Below are 15,588 nucleotides of genomic sequence, written 5' to 3' on the forward strand. Positions count from 1 at the left end.
AACCAAAGAAGATTGCACACTTACACACCAGTGACAACACACTGCCATACAAATTTTACAAAACAGCTTTTGTAATAGCATCAATGCTTTTTAAAATAAAAGAGTATCAGATATTTAAAAGATCATAAACATATGTTAAACTGCATCCCAGGAATTCCAGAAGCCCTGAGTGTGACCCAGATCTACTCCTACTGAGAGAAGAGATTATTCCTCTGTCAGTACTGAAATGATTGGACCCAAACAGTATAATGTAACACACGCAGAGTGGTCAAAAAGCAATCATAGGTTCCCTCTAAAAGAAAAAGAGTCTTAACAGAGGAACCCTTGCAGCCCCTGCACCTCAGTGGCACTCAAGGTCGTGCTTTTGGGGAAAATTGACTTTGATGACATTGAAAAGGGAGTCCTGTGTAACTGTAGGAGGAATATGGTTAGAATAAGTTAGCCCATGGGATGTCTTTCTTTCAGACAAGTGGCTAAGGGATTGCAACATTCATTCTGTATCTATGTCTGTATCTGTGTAAATATATCTATCTTAACAACCTGTCACATAGTTTCTTTGGTCATTAGTCTATTTATGTATCTCTGAAATGGTGTGTTTCAGGGATTATCATAAATACATTTTCTAGGTGCAAAAAATGAAATGAACACGTCACTGAGTGGAATAGTAATTTCGGTTGTATATTAATTCCATAAGTAGGCTTATCACTTGATAACCAGATCCCTTTATTAGAATTGTCCAAGAAATAAAAATACAACTGCCTCTTTAGATTGTTTTCATGTACTTTTTCCTGAAGAAACAGAAATTATCACATGAAAATGTGCGTGAGTATGAGGAGAACTATTTTCTGATGTAGTGTAGTGACCACAGCGGTAGATTTCACTCCTGAATTTCTGACGGATGCCCCTCAAAAAGGTCCATATTGTCTGATAAAGACATTAAGTGTGTGTTCCATTCTAACATATTCCCTGAAATATTTTTCTTGACCTTCTGCCCACCTTCTAGAATTACTTCCTCTAAATACATAGTTGAATCTGTTCCATGATGGTATTTTTGTCTTTTTATCTAGCTCTATTATTTTATTTTCATAGTACAGAAAACTCTAATTATACTTTGTTTTCTTCAAACTGTTCATCTGAATACCAGAAATTGTGCCTAAATCAAAATGAGGCTTACTGTTTTAAAATTGCTTTCCATCATAGGATTATGGTGTTCTTATTAAATGCTGTTGTTTATTTTTCCTTTCCAGTCTTATACTTCTTTTTAAAATGCTATCTGATTCTTCTCAGCTTTCCAAATAGTGCGGAGAGGCGCACAAGTCTGTGGATTAAGACTACATGCGTGAACAAGTGCAGTATCCTCAGTATAGGATATCTTGAGGAAGAACATACTCTTTAAAAATATATATACATACTCTTTAAGATTTCTTGTTTTGATTTGAGTGCACAGCAAGTGTGAGGTTAAAGAATTTGATTGGTATGTACGTGTATTTTTTTAGTTAGCTGATACAACTCCTGCCAAATATTATAAAATACTCTTTGAATATTAATAACAAATAAAGTGAATGCTTATCCCAATATTTAAGAATTACCCTACTTTCTTATTCTATATAAAAATTCAGATAAAAATTGTGGAGGACAAAATAAAATTATTTATCTTTACAGGCTTTCATCAATACTGCAATTAATGAATGCTATTTTCAGAACAGAAAGGAACTTTAGAATTTGAAGTTTCTTTCCACTAAATAGTGTTATTATATGTATTCACAACATACATTTATAGATGCATATAAATGCCAATGAAATGCATTATGGGTAGCACAAAAAATAAATCTTCAATGTAATCGTGTACAGTTTTTAGAGTCTGGTGCAGAACTCTATCTTTTCTGAGCTTCTGACTTCTAAATCTAAAATTGTCATAAGGATTAGAATAAATTGCTATCTATCTATCATCTCTCTATAATCTATCAGTCATTGGTCTTTTTATACATATCCTTAATCTAGTTAGACTTTAGCTTTTAAATAAATGTAAGAATTTTTATTTTAATCTAAGGCTGGCTGATGTGGAGGTGTAGAGAAACTGCATAAAAAAAGATTATAGTTTTTTGAAGTTCTGTGTATGAAACACATGAGCAATGAAAGCTTTTAAAAGTTCTTTATCTTTTCAAATTGATTTTACTCTTGTTTCCCCAATAAACTCCAAATTTTCCATCACATCTCCTGTCAACATAACTTTCTTTCTTGCTGAAGGATTCCTTAAGAGGTCAATTTTTTATGTTAATTTTTTATCTTCTTTGGTGTTAATTTGGTGACTTCTTATTGGTAGGCATGTGCTGCACATGATGATGAAATCATCTACCTTCTCTACCAAGTAATCTGCCACCTAAACATATCTACTTACCCTTTTTTGTAATTAATTCATTTTTAGACTTTACTGAAATGATACTTATTTACAGCCACATTTTTACATTTAGTTTTTCTCAGTTATAAGAATAGAAAATAAATCCCAGAGAGGCACTGCCGTCCTGAATCCATATAAGGTTTTAGAAATATTCAGTCACATAATCAAGGATTGATGCTTGAATTGAGTTGTAGAAGATAAATAGGTGTTTATCTAGAAGGAAAGAGAAACAGTTCACGAAGAGAGAGCAGTTAGAGCAAAAGGATCATAGGACACAGTGTTGACACACACTTTTGAATCTCTGACTCCCTCTGCAGGGCCTACACTATGGAAAGGAACCCCTATTTCAGTGAATGGTGCAGACAAGAGTAATGCCTGGGATCTTTCCAAAAGAATTAAAAGAATCATACCATAGTGATATAAGCACACCCATGTTTATAGCAGCACAGCTGGTAATAGCTAAAACTTGGAAACAGCCCAGCTGCCCATCAGTTGGAGACTGGATAAAGATGTGGTTTTTCTGTAAAATGGAATACTACTCAGGCATAAAGAATGAGAAATTGGAGTCATTCATAGGAAAATGGATGCATATTGAGGTTATACTCTTAAGTGAAATAAATAAGTCACACACTTTTAAAATACTGAATAGTTTCTCTGGTGTGAAAAACTAAAAGTGGAAATAAGATTGGAATGGTATAATTGACAATGTGAAATAGGAAGAAAAGCACTAAAGATATAGGGGAAAGGAAAGAAGGGAAAATAAAAAAAATGTGAGAAAATGAAGAAATGGAAATAAAGTATTTGTAAAAAGGGAAGGGAGGAGGGGGTGATGGGAGTGCAGGGACAAGGGGAAAAAATGAGAACCAAGATTTATCATGTAAAGGTACATGATCCCAGTGATGAATGTAACTGTACTTACTGTATACCTAAAATGTACCAATAAACTTGAGAAAATAAGAAAGAATGATGTCTGTGAAAACACATGCAGAATGCCAAAATTTTATTAACACCTTAATAGCTCCAGTGATCCTATATATATGCAATTAGAACAAAACTCAGAGTTGAGGCATGATTGTCTTTAATTTAGGTATTAAAATTGCCAGCTTTTGATTTTACAGTTGATCCCAGACACTGCGAAAAGGATTAGTAACTACTTTTCACTCATTTTAATCTGTTGGGAGACAAGGTTTTCTTTTATCCTCTTGTCTCACGCTGTAAAGCAATCGCTACTCATAAGTTAACAGAACATGAAAAGAAACATTGATGTACAAATGTGGCAAAGTCTAGATTTTATGATTTTAGAGATGCTCTCAGCAATTGACCTCCGTAGACTTTATTGTTCTTTAGTCACTGTATTGTCTTTCAGGGATTACTTGTTGATACCTTGGGATTGACCCATCATGATATCTCAGACACAGCCTCCACACCACCTCCATATCCTTCTCCAACTGCTCTCATCACACAGTTCCTGATGTCCAAATTTGCACGTACATTCTCTCCATGTAGCCATTGTGAACATATTGCAACAATGCAGCTTTAGGGTCCATGTAATGAGTAATGTACCATTGTATATGATTTAGACGGTGTCCTATGTACTGAGATTCCTGAGTTGAGGCTTTATAGGTTCAGGCCCCAGGAATCTCAGCACTCTGCTGGTATCCCAGTTGACCCCTTTCACCCTTCGATTGTTTATCTTATACTTCTTGCCATTATATTCACTTGCAAAATATATATTTTTATACTAATGAAAATATGGGGTGATAAGAGAGATTGATTTTACAGTAGTAGCAAGGAATATGAGCTCTTCTTTCTTATATTTATTCAATTTTAATTTTAATTAGTACATAAATGATCACATTTATTATGGGGATTTAGTACATGTACATAACCCCTCTTTGCTGTTTCATCCCCTGCTTTTTCCCTCCTTACACCCTCCAACCATCTCTTGATTCCCTTTCCATTTATAAAATGTTTATCTCCCCATTTTCCATTATCTTTATTTTACTTTGCTCCTTTAATACATATGTGATATATTACATATAATATCATATTTCTCATGCAAGGGTATATGTCTCATTTATTTCACTTAACTACATGGTCTCAAGAGCCCTAGTCTTTAGACCTTGACTCCTCCATTAATAAGTGATGTGTTGGTAGGGCGTGGTGGCACACACCTGTAATCTCAGCACTTGGGAGGCTGAGGCAGGAGGATCACTGTGAGTTCCAGACCAGCATGGGCTACATAGTGAGTTCCAGGTCAATCTCAACTACATAGTGAGACCCTGTCTCAAAAACAAACAAACAAACAAAAAGTGGTGCATTGTAAGTCTCTTCATCTCTAGTTTAGAAATAAAGTAGAATTTACTTTATTGAATACTTAGTAGGATTAAATGCAGCATTACATGGAAAGCTATTGCAGGAGATCTTATTTAAATGCCTCATTATCACTTTGAAGCCCTCTGCCTCTTATGACCTAACTAATGACTATCTTCCTTCAGTTGGGTGGATAGGAAGATGAGGGTAACTAACTACCCATGACACTTTAGCTATGTCTTAACTTGTAACAATATTTTTGTATTTTTTTCTCCAAAAGATACCATCTTATAAATTATATAAAAAGGTACTTTTTCAGTTTTCTATGGGCGAGAAAAGGTAGGAGGGAGATACTTAAAATGGGAAATGCTTAACTCCTACACTCATCTTCCTAAGACTTACATTTGGAGTGTGACTTGATAAAGCTGAATTTTCCACAACTTTGATTCTGGATGTTCCGAGGGAAGAGAATCATTTTCTCAAACTATATATCAAGTTTGTCCTGCTTTCAGCCTTTTATCAAGTAATCCCTTCAAAATCCTAAAAGTATTATATGGAAGTGTACTGTGACCCCAGTAATGGAAACATGTTTTAGGTGTGATGATAATAGTTCTGAGAAGGAGGATGATAAAATGATATTCCTGTAATGTCTTAAAGCAATGAAAACTAAGAGATATCAAAACAAATACCTCATCCAGATAAATCTAATTTCTTCCTATGGCTACTAGAGTATTGCTGATGTAATGGTATGCAACACTGCTACCCTGTTAGAGGACCTTAAGAGTCCTTCTTTTGGTTGGAGGCCCCAAAGAAAATAAGAACTTATTTACGAAAACTTGTTTCCTTGGCCACTAGACTTTCCCCTAATTTGGTTGACTCCTGAGTATTTAACTATAAATACCACTGACAATATATTAGTATAAGCACATGGGCAGAATTTATGTTAAAATGCATGCATAGGATTTCTTTTTCTTTTCTTTTCTTTTTTTTTTTTTTTTTTTTTTTTTTTTTTTTGGTATCATAGGATTTCTTGAAAACCATGTAGACTTTTAACAAAATATTTTTCTACTATCTGCTTTTGTACACACATATGGAATGGAATAAATTGTAACATTTAGTCCTGGTTTAGTTTGGTATTCTCTTTGCTCCAGCACATTTTAATATCTATATATGTATGCAGGCCAAGGGAAAGGAGGAAGTAGTGTTATTTGGTGCCAGAGAGCATGGTCACATGTATCTAATAGACCCTACTATGCAGGTGGCTGAAATAGGACCATTTGAGGCCAGAAGTTGGGCATCATGCTTTGCAACATAGTGAGACACCATCTATAAAATAAGGCTTGCCAGTATTTTACCCACTTTTGCAAAATAAAAGTTATGTTCTTAAGAATTTTTGAGTATGATTCTTCCATTCCAGAGGACAACATTTGCAAAGACTATGCATGATCAGCTACAGAATTTGACATTTTATATTGTTCCTTAAGTCAAGAGTTTCTTTTCTTACCTTGCTCCTCCTTTTTCTTTGTCTTCTTCCTCTCCTCCTCCTTCTCCTTTTTCTCCTTTTTCTTTTTCCATAATCATCAGTGTTCAGGTGATGAATCAGTGGGCCAGGAGGAATATGCACACAGGTGGGCCTGGAGAAGTCTACAGCATTCAATATAGGACTTCAGGCCACACTGAGCACTCTAAAGGGTATTCCTCTAAAGAGCAGTAAGATCCTCGGAAAGTTCTAGGGGGAAAAACTGCACAATTATGTCTGCATTTTTAAGAAGTCATTTTGTCTATATTATGAAATCAAACTGAAGGGAAGTAAGAGTTCATCCTGGACAAAGCTGGGACGTTACGCGTAGAAGTTAAAAAAGATATGTGGAAGGTAATCGGTGTAAACAGTGTCATAATCTGACATGGATTCCGAAGAAAATCTCTCTCTCTCTCTCTCTCCCTCTCCCACCCTCTGTCTTTCTCTCCCCCACTCTCCCTCCTTTCCTCCTTCCCTTTCCCTCTCCCTCTCCTCTTCTCTATCTTCTTCCCTTCTTTCTGCCCTCTTCATCCTTTCTTTTCTTGATTGTTATCTTGCTTTACCAGGGCATATCTGCTACAAACTATTTTCCAAACATACCGTACTCCTTCTTATTCTGAAATCTGCTCTCAGTGCTGTTCACATCGTAGGACACCCATTTATGCTTATAATACATTTTTTTGTTGGTCAGTTACGGGAGTAGAAGTGGACACTTCTCACAAGGTGGAGAACAATACCATCTTCCCGGAAATTTTGACTTCTGATTCAAAATCATGAAATGTCAAATTTTGGGCTTAAAAATGAATAATTTTGTATATTTTTATATGATGGATGTTTTCAAATGATTTAAAAAATGTATTAATAATAAATGAACTATATATTTCTGAAATCCTGAAAATGTCATTATTTTCCCACTAATATCATTGTCTAATATTTCAGGAGTCTCACTAAAGATCAACTCTTACATCTATTTCTTGAGGAAAATAGAAAGTGGTTGCATAGGCTTCTGGCTATTTTAATTATGTTTAAATTTGTCTGCAGTCATGAGACTTATTCTAAGTTTTTTTGTTTTGTTAAATTTTGATTGATTATATTTTGGATTTTGATACTAAAGTATCTATTCATATATAAAATCATTCAATAGTATACAAAAAATCAGATTCACAGATTTACTCATCTAGTACATTTGTAATTTGTCTTTTTTACCACTCCTTTAGAGGAAAAAGGTAGGAGTTTGGTTAGAAAGAAATGGAACTTCCTTTAACACAAGTCCAAACACCTTCAAACAACTTCTCAGGTTTAGAGAAGACCTGACTCCTCCCTCACAGGTGTGTAGAATGGGATTGAAATGTTCCTGTCTGTAAACTGCGTCATAGTCAGCCAGTATCGGTTGCTCATAGAACGGTGAGTCTGCTTGTGAAAGTGGTTATCTGCTGCTGAAACATTGTTTTGCAGTCGCAGTGGATAGATGTCTCCTGCTACCATGGCAATGAAAACCTCCCTGAAAAGGGATCTAAGTGGCACAGAACCATGGCCACCACTTCGTAGTCTTGCCAGGCACCTCCACAAACAGCAACGGCCCCCATTCTAGCACACATTTTGTCAGGTAGGCTAGGTTATACCATACCAACAACCCCTTCCACATAGAAGTTTTACAACAGTAAAAGTTTACTTTTCACGAATGCAGTTTGTCTGTGACAGTCATTCAGATCTTCACTTACATATTCATTCCCTTAAGAAACGTGGACAGAACTGCTACCACGTGGAATGTTACTAATTAGAAAACCAGAGGGAAAGGAACCTCTGGCAGCTGTCAAAAACCAAATTTTCCTGTCATGGATTTCCAAATACCTCTTCTTTGCAATATTATCAGTTAGATCTGGTTCCGTAGAGCCAGGAAATTAAGCACTACCATGTGCACAGAAGAGCACAGTCTCAAAAGTAGCCTATTGAGGACCACAGAAACTTTTCCTTCTCACCTCCCCATGGTGCTCACCTCATTACTTCCACCTAAATTAAATTCCTGCTTCCCAATGCCAGCTGTCTTGACATTTTCTACATTTTTCATTCTCTTCCATTCCAAAATGTGTTTACTTAGATTTTTATTCCATGCTTAGCCAAAAGTAGAATTTTTTTTTTCAGCTTTGAGTTTATTGGTACATTTTAGGGATACAGCACAGTTACATTTATTGTTGGGATCTTGTACCTCTACATGACAAGTCTTGGTTCTCATTTTTTCCCCTTGTCCCTGCCCTCCCTTTACCCCCTCCTCCCCTCCCCATCTACAACCACTTTATTGCCATCTTTTCATTATCTCACATTTTTTCTTTTCCCTTTTTACCCTTCCCCTGCCCATCCCACCTTCCCTACACCTTTAGCTCCTTTCTTCCCATTTCTCAATGTCAGTAATCTTATTAGGATCTTCTGTATTATTGCAGATTATTCACACCAGGAAAAGTAGAATTTTAATGGGAAAGAGAAATTATATTTTCATAAACTAGAGTTCTTTTTTCATTAGCTCTGTCATTTCAACATGTATCAGAGCGTAATCTCAGTTGAGCAAGAAGGTGAGCCTTCCTTTATCCTAAAGCACCACTTTCTCCCCCAGAGACAAAGCACTTGATATGTTTTCCATGACTTGTGTACAATTTGTTTTTTCCCTCCAACAGCAAGTTTTAATTTTTCCAATCCTCCGATTTAAAACATTCAGGTTGCATATCATTCACTTGGGATTTATTAAACGTGAAGCAAATCGAAGTCTTTGAATATCTTCATCTATTTTAATTTGTAACTATTTTATTTGAGGTTTTACAGGTGTGATTTTTTATAATTACCTCTTTTGCTAGTTTCATGAGAAATACAGAAGATTATCCCGTTGTGTAGGAAAACACTGTTAGAAAAGGCCAAAATTCTCTACGTGCTTGTTCGGGTTCAGACTTCACTAATCTTGCTTGATAGCATCGCCTAACTTTAATTTCCTCATCTGTGAAATACAAAGGTTTCCTGGAAAATCTCTAAAGAATTCTCCATAATCAAAATGAGTGATCGAGGACTGCATTACTCATTTGCTAAGAGTAAAATTTTTTAAACAGAACAATAATTCACTCCCAAATGCTCCCACTGCTTTACTTTCAATTCAATGAATTCTTTAAAATCACCTGTGTTGGAAAGGATGCAGAGGAAGAGAACAGGTATAATGTCTCAGTTTCAGAGAAGAAAAGACAGAAATACATTCCAGTACTGAATGTGTAAATGAATAATTTTTAATTAATATGAGAAAAGTCCTACAGGGAGGGTCCAGATTCTGATATTGATATTCAATATTTAAATATTAAAATATAGTTACGATAATAGACATGAATGTATATGAGTAGTAGCTATGAATATGATAAATGATAGGGAAAACTGTGAGCCTTAAAGGCCATAGCCACTAGAATAAATTAAAACTATATTAGCAAGTACACTATGACATCTGTAATTACACTTCCAACACAAACAGGTGAACACACATATTGGCGTTTTATCACTTTGATTATCATGGTAATTTTGGTAAAGATACTTTGTAATTTGGTAAAGATAATTCACTTTTGTAAAGATACTTTTGGTATCTTTTGGTACTTTTAGTAAAGATACACTCAGGAAATGTATTATTCACTAGGGAAATGACAGGAATATACAGTCAAATAAAAATGCCCAGAATTACTATGTCTTTCCTTTCTTCTTTAATCTTTAATTGGAATAATTCGTTTACTTTTGCCATTTTGTTGAGACTCCAATATAGATCATTGCATTTCAACTTTTTTCCTTTTTTGTACATACAACTATTTAAAGCAAAACGTTTTCCTTTATAGAGAGCATACACATACATAGGTAACAGATATTTAGATATTACATTTTATATTTTATAGAGCTAAGTATTTCATATAATATTCATTTGATATATTCAGTAATTATAAAATACATGCTTACAAACATGTCTGTGTATACATTTCAGACTGTACACTAAAAGATTGCACACAAATAAGATTAATATCGCATTATATTCCTAGATAATCTTGCTCATATCACTACAGTTACAGTGACAATTTCTTTACATCATCTGTTACTTGACTCGATGTCTGTTCTTCTGACATGGGGTGAAGCAGTTTACATTTGTTTGGAATTTCCAGTGTAACCCCTAACCCCTCCTATCATATTACTTTGACTCTGTAAGGGTATTGGTATTAAGGTTTCCCTTTTGAACATGCCACAGTTCTATTGTTTGAGCTGAACTCTCTTTGCATCATAGCCAGAATATATAGGTTTTTTTATGTATATGTTTTGAATCGATTCTTCAGTTTCACAGCCACGCGGCGTGGAAGGCACAGACTTTCCTTGCGTCCCTCCAGCAGCTCATGCACGATGGCCTCCCCATCACCATGCTGTGCCCAGCAGCACGTGGCTATGACAGATGGGACAGCAAAACTGTTATCACCCATAGTCAGTAGTTCACCTCAGAGTTCACTCTTAGCAGTGTATGTTTTGTGAATTTTTATAAATGCGTAAGACAAGTTCAACAATTGTGAATTAATTTAACTGCCCCAAATATAAAATTCAGCTATTTTTCCCACCTTGTCTCTCATCTCTTAGCAACAACAGGCTTACATTGTCATAAATTAGCCTTTACAGATTCTTATAAAATATTTAAACTATTTAGATTACCTTCTTTCACTTGATAAAATGCATTTAATTTCCCATCATGTTTTTAATACATTTATAACTCATTACTTTGGAACACTGGGAAATATTTCTTCACAGAACTTACCACATTTATTTATTCACTTATGTACATAAGGATATCTGTTGTTTAGAAATTTGGATAATTATGAATACAGACACTTTAAATATTTATGTGTAGGTTTTTGTGTGAATATACAGCTTGAAATAATTTGGGCAAATACCAAGGAACATGATTGCTAGATCACATAAGGGCATATGTATTTTTTTAAGGAACTGCCAAACAGTCTTCCAAAATAGCTGTACCATTTTTATTTCCTATCAGCAAGGAATAATACTTCCTGTGGTTCCATATCCTAACAAGCATTTGCTATTGTTGGTGTTAGGGTTTTTAGTTAATCTACTAAAAAAGAAGATCTCTCATTGTTACTAAGATTTTTTTTTGTTTATTAAGTTTATTGGTACATTTTAGGTACACAATACATTTACATTCATCATTGGGATCTTGTACTATCAGGTTCTTATTTTTCCTGATTCCCCAGCCCTCTTTTCACCCCCTCCACCCTTCTCTGTTTACAAAGACATTGTTTCCATGATTTTCCTTTTCATATATTATTTCTTTTCCCTTTTTAATCTTTCCCCTACCCTTCCCACTTCCTCTACTCTTTTAGACCCTTTCTTCCTTTTCACAGTGTCAATTATATGTTTTCTTTCTTATTTACATTTCTAGTTTTTCACACCAGAGAAACTATTTGGTACTTACGTGTGTCCTGTTAATTTCACTTAAGAGTATGGCCTCAATGTGCATCCATTTAGCTATAAATATCTCTACTTACTGGTTCTTTGGGTAGTACTTCATTTTATAAACAAACAAACAAACAAAATCCACATCTTCTTTATCCAGTCTCCAGTTGATGGGCAATTGGACTGCTTCCAAGTTTTAGCTATTATAAACTGCGCCATTATAAACATGGGTGATCATATATCAATGTGGTCTGATTATTTTAATTCTTTTTGGAAGATACCCAGCAGAGAAATAGATGGATCAAATGGAGTATCTGATCCTAGTTTTTTGAGGTATATCCATATTGATTTCCACAGTGGTTGCTCCAGTCTGCCCTTCCCACAATGAAGAAGGGTTCCTTTCTCCCCACAACCCCTGCAGGCAGTAATTGTTATTGGTCAATTGCTTGATAGCAGCAATTGATAGCAGAAAGCTTTATAGCTTTCTGTGGTGAGATAGAATATCAGTGTTGTTTTCATATGTACTTCTCAAATGACCAGTGAGTTTGAACTTTTTTTTTCCATATGGTTATTTTATGCTTTTGCTTCTTTTTCTGAGAAATGTCTGTTCATTTCAGATGCCCATTTTTGAATTGGGTCTTTATGTTCAGGGGATCTCTCTCTCTCTTTTTTTTTTGAGTTCTTTATATATTTTAGATAGTACACCTTTGTCTGGGAACAGCTGGTAAATTTTTTTTCCTATATTGAAAGTTGTCTCTTAGCTCTGCTTTGTATTTCTCTGGCAGTGCAGAAGCTCTTTAAAAAGATGAGATTCCACTTGTTAATTCTTTGTGCTAGTTCCCCTGCTATTGAGGATTTGTTCATAAAGTATTTTCCTATGCCAATATCTTCAAGAGTTCTACCTAACTTATCTTCCAGCAAGTTTTTTTGTTTTAATATTTATATATTTAATCCATTTCAATTTTAGTTTAGTTCATGGTGAAAGATATGGGTCTAGTTTTAATCTTTGACAAGTTGAAATCCAGTTTTTCCAAAACTATTTGTCAGAGACTATCTTTCCTCCAATGAAGATGGTTGGCTCCTTTGTCAAACATGAGGTAGCTGAGTATGTCTGGAGTTGTTTCTGTATCTTTTATTCTGTTCCACTGATCCTTGGGTCTGTTTCTTTGCCAATACCATGATGTTTATATAACAGTGGCTTTGTAGTATAGTTTCAAGTTGAGGATTATGACACTGCCTCTGTTGCCTAGAATGACTTTTGCTATTCTAGGTCACTTCTGGTTCCAAATGAATGTTTGGATTTTTTTCTGTAGTTTTGTGAAATATAATGTTGGCATATCAATTGGGATTGCATTGAATCTCTACAGCAGTTTTGTAAATATAGCAACTTTCACTATATTGAATCTTCCTACTCAGGAACACGGGGGATGTCTTTTCATTTTCTTATATCCTCTGAAAGGTCTTTTTTCAGTGTTTTGTAGTTCTTTATGTAGAGGTCTTTTTTTTTCCTTTGTTAGATTGATTCCTAAACATTTTATTGTTTAGATGCTATTGTGAAAGGGATCATTTCCCTAATTTCACTTTCAGTGAGTCTGTTATTTGTGTACAAGAAAGCTATTGATTTTTGAGTGTTTACCTTGTATCCACCTACTTTACTGAATCTGTCAATTAAGTCTAGAAGTCTTTTGGCTGAATTTTTTTGGTTTTCTACATAGAGTATCATATCATCAGCAAATAATGGCAACTTAACTTCTTCCTTTCTTATGAATATTGCTTTTACTTCTGTTTCTTATCTAGTTTCTTTGGCTATTGTTTCCAAAACTATATTGAAAAGAAGTGGTGACAGTGGGCATCCTTCTCTTGTTCCTGATTTTAGTGTGAAGGTTTTCAGTTTTTGGCCATTCGGTATGATGTTGGCTGTTGATTTTTCATAGATGCCCTTTATCATGTTAAAATAAAGACCATCTATTCCAATTTTCTGCAGTTTTTTTATCATGAATGGGTGTTGAATTTTGTGAAATGCTTTTTCTTCATCTATCGAGAGGATCATATGATTTTTGTCCTTGACTCTGTTAATATAGTGTATTATATTTATTGATTTACACATGTGAAACCATCCTTGCATTCCTGGGCTAAATCTGACTTGGTCAGGGTGTATGGTCTTCTCAATGACACTCTGTATTCTGTTTGCCAGTATCTTATTGGGGATTCTTATATCTATGTTCATTAGGGAGATTGGCCTGTAGTTCCCTTTTTTGGTTGGGTTTTTCCCTGGTTTTGGAATCAAAGTAATACTTGCCTCCAGGAATGAATTTGGAAGTATTGCTTCCCTTTCAATTTCATTGAAAAGTTTAAAGAGTAGTGGCAATAGGTCTTCTCTGAATGTCTTGTAGAATTCAGCAGTGAAGCCAAAAGAACCTGGGCTTTTCTTTGTTGGTAAATTTTTAATTACATTTTAAATTTCACTGATTGTATTTAGGGTGTTTAGAATTTTTATATCTTTTTTTTTTCAACTTTGGTAATTCATATGTATTTAGAAATCTACTTATTTCTTCTGTGTTCCATTTTATTACACTACAGGTTCCAAAAGTAAGTATTTATGATCCTCTGGATTTTTGTTGAATCTGTTGTGACTTCACCGTTTTCATTCCTAATAGCATGTATTTGAGCCCCCCCCTTTTGATAAGGTTGGCCGAAGGTTTATCAATTTTATTTAATCTTTCAAAAAACCAAATCTTTGTTTATTTCTTGTATTGTTATTTTAAAATGCAATTTCTCAGTGACATTGTAGTATGTAAATATGACTGTATAACCATTTTAATGAAACTACTCAGAAGTGTATATTTACAAATCCAAAATTATTATTTTGTTTTCATTTGTTAAATCTGAATTTTTTATTTTTTGGTATTTCTCTTCCTATGACAAATACAGTATTTTTCCTATCTTTCTCTTCTCCCTTTGGTTTGTTAATTTTGTTATTCTGTTATTAAAGTGATTATGCTAAAGACTGAAATATGCGTTTCATTTTCATGCAAGTCTAGTATCAACTAGTATTTCGCTATGACCCAAAGCAGCAAACATACAAATCTCTTACTAGATTTAGCAATTTTCTTTCTTCGTGTGACATTGCTGTCACTTATTTTGAAGTTACACATATTTTATCCATTGCTCCCAACTATTTCCAGTGGTTTAGTCTCATTTCTTCTCATTTTTTCTCTTCCCTTCTCTTCTCCTAGTCTCCCATTTTCTCTCTCATCCCACCCTGTTTCTCACCTTTCTGTTTTTTGTGAATATAACATTATTTCACAACCATGTTTGAAGAACTAAGGCAGGACTTAAAGAAAATCAAGTTCTTCCCAACCTTGGGCAGTTCACCCCTGCCCTTGGATTATCCCTCACCCCTGTAGCTATAACTCCTTGTTCCAGTACAGATAAAATTGACAACTATGTCTGTCCTGTAAACAAAGCTTATGACACTCTATTCTCATATAAATCATAGGACAATGTCTTCTTTCAAGGGTAAATTACAAAACTGCCCTTGTAAGTTCAGTTTCTATGTCACTAAAAAGACTACCTCCTTCCACCAAATGTATAAAAAGTAAAACTTTTCTTTGTTCACTACTCTTCCTTTGGACATTAGTCCACAGAGCTGAAGTTCACCTAAAACCTGAAATAAATCCTCTTTGTTTCCCAGTGGTGTCCCCTGTCTCTTTTATTCCACAACAGAGCACTTTATTTGAAAACAAAATTCTAATTTGGTCTCTTTTTTCTTTTTTAGCATTTAGATGATATCCTCCTACTGTAATGTCTTTACCTTGATCTATGCTAAAAAGTCAGCTATGAGCCTTGTTGGTCTCTGACAGGTAATGTACCCTTCTCTATTTTTCTATTTATATAT

The sequence above is a fragment of the Fukomys damarensis genome, unplaced genomic scaffold, assembly GCF_012274545.1.
Source record: "Fukomys damarensis isolate Sample0158 unplaced genomic scaffold, DMR_v1.0_HiC HiC_scaffold_5, whole genome shotgun sequence".
In the NCBI taxonomy this organism is placed as follows: domain Eukaryota; kingdom Metazoa; phylum Chordata; class Mammalia; order Rodentia; family Bathyergidae; genus Fukomys; species Fukomys damarensis.